This window comes from Lucilia sericata, unplaced genomic scaffold (assembly GCF_015586225.1).
Source record: "Lucilia sericata isolate MDLA Ls3-8-SP2 unplaced genomic scaffold, ASM1558622v1 Contig000004F_arrow, whole genome shotgun sequence".
NCBI lineage: Eukaryota > Metazoa > Arthropoda > Insecta > Diptera > Calliphoridae > Lucilia > Lucilia sericata.
The window spans coordinates 517,858-521,678 of NW_023994045.1; positions in this window are offsets into that span (position 1 = coordinate 517,858).

Below are 3,821 nucleotides of genomic sequence, written 5' to 3' on the forward strand. Positions count from 1 at the left end.
TATTTGGACATAGGGTTCAACCTTTATTTTGTGCCAAAAATCGAATTATTAGAACCTATAGTGTGAGGTCCGGCTTACATATCCTCATATTTAGTTATCAAGTTTACATATTTTACTGTTTTTTGATAAAATCACTCTTTTTATGCTCCCGAAGGGTCCAATTTTTGCTTTGTGCCAATAATCAAATTACGGAAACCTAAATATAGAGAGAGGTCCGGCCTACATTTCTTTTTATTTAGTTTTCAAGTTTACAGATAGGCCTCTGAACAAAATTAAAAAAAAACTGTTTTTTGACAAAATCACTCAATTTGTTTTTGGACCATAAGGGTCCAATTTTTACTTTGTGCCAAAAATCGAAATACTAGGAACATATAAAGGGAGGCCCGGCCTGCATTTCATAATATTTAGTTTTCAGGTTTACAGGTAGGCCTCCGAACAAATTTTTCAAAAAACAGTTTTTGGAAAAATCACTCATTTTGTTTTTGGACCTTAAGGGTATTTTAATTTGTGCCAAAAATCGCAATATTGTGACCTATAGAGGAAGTTCCGGATAAAATTTCCTCATATATAGTTATCAAGTTTACAGATAGGGCTCCGAACAAAATTTTCAAAAAGCTGTTCTTTGATAAAATCACTCATTTTGTTTTTGGTCCCTACGGGTCCAATTTTTACTTTGTGCCAAAGATCGAAATATTGGAACCTATAGAGGGAGGTCCCGCCTTCATTTCCTCATATTCAATTTTAAAGTTTACAGATAAGCCTCTGAACAAATTTTTCAAAAAACAGTTTTTGGCAAAATCACACAATTTGTTTTTGGACCATAAGGTTCCAATTTTTTTACTTTGTGTAAAATATCGCAATATTGTGACTTATAGGGGAAGGTCCAGCCAACATTTTCTCATATATAGTTATGAAGTTTACAGATAGGGCTCCAAACAAAATTTTCAAAAAACTGTTCTTTGACGAAATCACTCAATTTATTTTTGTTCCCTAAAGGTCCAATTTTTACTTTGCGTCAAAAATCGAAATAAAGGAAGTTATAGAAGGTGGTCATGCATACATTTCCTCATATTTAGTTTTAAAGTTTACAGATAGGCCTCCGAACAAAATATAAAAAAACAGTTTTTTGACAAAATCACTGAATTTGTTTTTGGACCATAAGGGTCCAATTTTAACATTGTGCCAAAAATCAAACTATGAGAACCTATAGAGGGAGGTCCGGCCTACATTTCCTCATATTCTGTTCTCAAATTAACATATAGGCCTCCCATCAACATTTTCAAAAAACAGTTTAGGCAAAATCACACAATTTGTTTTTGGACCATAAGGATTAAATTATTTACTTTGTGGCAAAATATTTAGTTTTCAAGTTTACAAATAGGCCTCAGAACAAAATTTTCAAAAAACTATTTTTTGACAAAATCATTCAATTGGGTTTTTGCAAAATCACAAATTTTGTTTTTGATAAAATCACTCATTTTGTCTTTGGTATCTAAGGGATCAATTTTTACTCACTCATTTTTAATCACTCATTTAGTTTTTGGTCCCTAAGAGTCCGGCCTACATTTCTTCATATCTAGTTATGTAATTATCATGTTTTTGGCTAAATTACTCATTTTGTTTTTGGACCATAAGGGTGCAATTTTGTGCCAAAAGTCGAAATATGGGAACCTATAGACTGAAGCCCGGCCTACATTTACTCATATTCGGTTTTCAAGTTTACAGGTAGGCCTCTGAACAAAATTTTCAAAAAACAGTTTTTGGCAAAATCACACTATTTGTTTTTGGATCATAAGGGTCCAATTCTTTTACTTTGTGCAAAAAATAGCAATATTGTTGGCTGGACCTTCCCAGCCAACATTTTCTTATATATAGTTATGAAGTTTACAGATAGGGCTCCGAACAAAATTTTTAAAAACTGTTCTTTGATGAAATGTATTTTTGACCTATAAGGGTCCAATTTTTACTTTGTGCCAAAAATCGAGATATAGGAAGCTAGAGAAGGCGGCCATGCCTACATTTCCTAATATTTAGTTTCAAAGTTTACAGAAGTTTGACAAAAGCACTCAATTTGCTTTTAGACCATAAGGGTCCAGTTTTTTACTTTGTGCCAAAAATCAAAATACTATGACCTATAGAGGAAGGTCCGGAGGTATTTAGTTATCAAGTTTACAGATTTTACTGTTTTTTGATAAAATCAGTAATTTTTTTTGGTCCCTAAGGGTCCAATTTTTACATTGTGCCAAAAATCAATCTATGGGAATCTATAGAGGGAGGTCCGGCCTTCATTTCCTTATATTCAGTTTTCAAGTTAACATATAGGCCTCCGATCAACATTTTCAAAAAACAGTTTAGGCAAAATCACTCAATTTGTTTTTGTACCAAAGGGGCCAATTTTTACTTTGTGCCGAAAATCGAAATATGGGAACCTATAGAGGGATGTCCGGCCTATATTTCCTATTATTTACAAAATTTTCAAAAATCTCTTTCTTGAGAAAATCACTCAATTTGTATTTGGACATAGGGTTCAACCTTTATTTTGTGCCAAAAATCGAATTATTAGAACCTATAGTGTGAGGTCCGGCTTACACATCCTCATATTTAGTTATCAAGTTTACATATTTTACTGTTTTTTGATAAAATCACTCTTTTTATGCTCCCGAAGGGTCCAATTTTTGCTTTGTGCCAATAATCAAATTACGGAAACCTAAATATAGAGAGAGGTCCGGCCTACATTTCTTTTTATTTAGTTTTCAAGTTTACAGATAGGCCTCTGAACAAAATTAAAAAAAAACTGTTTTTTGACAAAATCACTCAATTTGTTTTTGGACCATAAGGGTCCAATTTTTACTTTGTGCCAAAAATCGAAATACTAGGAACATATAAAGGAGGCCCGGCCTGCATTTCATAATATTTAGTTATCAAGTTTACAGGTAGGCCTCCGAACAAATTTTTCAAAAAACAGTTTTTGGAAAAATCACTCATTTTGTTTTTGGACCTTAAGGGTATTTTAATTTGCGCCAAAAATCGCAATATTGTGACCTATAGAGGAAGTTCCGGACAAAATTTCCTCATATATAGTTATCAAGTTTACAGATAGGGCTCCGAACAAAATTTTCAAAAAGCTGTTCTTTGATAAAATCACTCATTTTGCTTTTGGTCCCTACGGGTCCAATTTTTACTTTGTGCCAAAAATCGAAATATTGGAACCTATAGAGGGAGGTCCCGCCTTCATTTCCTCATATTCTATTTTAAAGTTTACAGATAAGCCTCTGAACAAATTTTTCAAAAAACAGTTTTTGGCAAAATCACACAATTTGTTTTTGGACCATAAGGTTCCAATTTTTTTACTTTGTGTAAAATATCGCAATATTGTGACTTATAGGGGAAGGTCCAGCCAACATTTTCTCATATATAGTTATGAAGTTTACAGATAGGGCTCCAAACAAAATTTTCAAAAAACTGTTCTTTGACGAAATCACTCAATTTATTTTTGTTCCCTAAAGTTCCAATTTTTACTTTGCGTCAAAAATCGAAATAAAGGAAGTTATAGAAGGTGGTCATGCATACATTTCCTCATATTTAGTTTTAAAGTTTACAGATAGGCCTCCGAACAAAATATAAAAAAACAGTTTTTTGACAAAATCACTGAATTTGTTTTTGGACCATAAGGGTCCAATTTTAACATTGTGCCAAAAATCAAACTATGAGAACCTATAGAGGGAGGTCCGGCCTACATTTCCTCATATTCTGTTCTCAAATTAACATATAGGCCTCCCATCAACATTTTCAAAAAACAGTTTAGGCAAAATCACTCAATT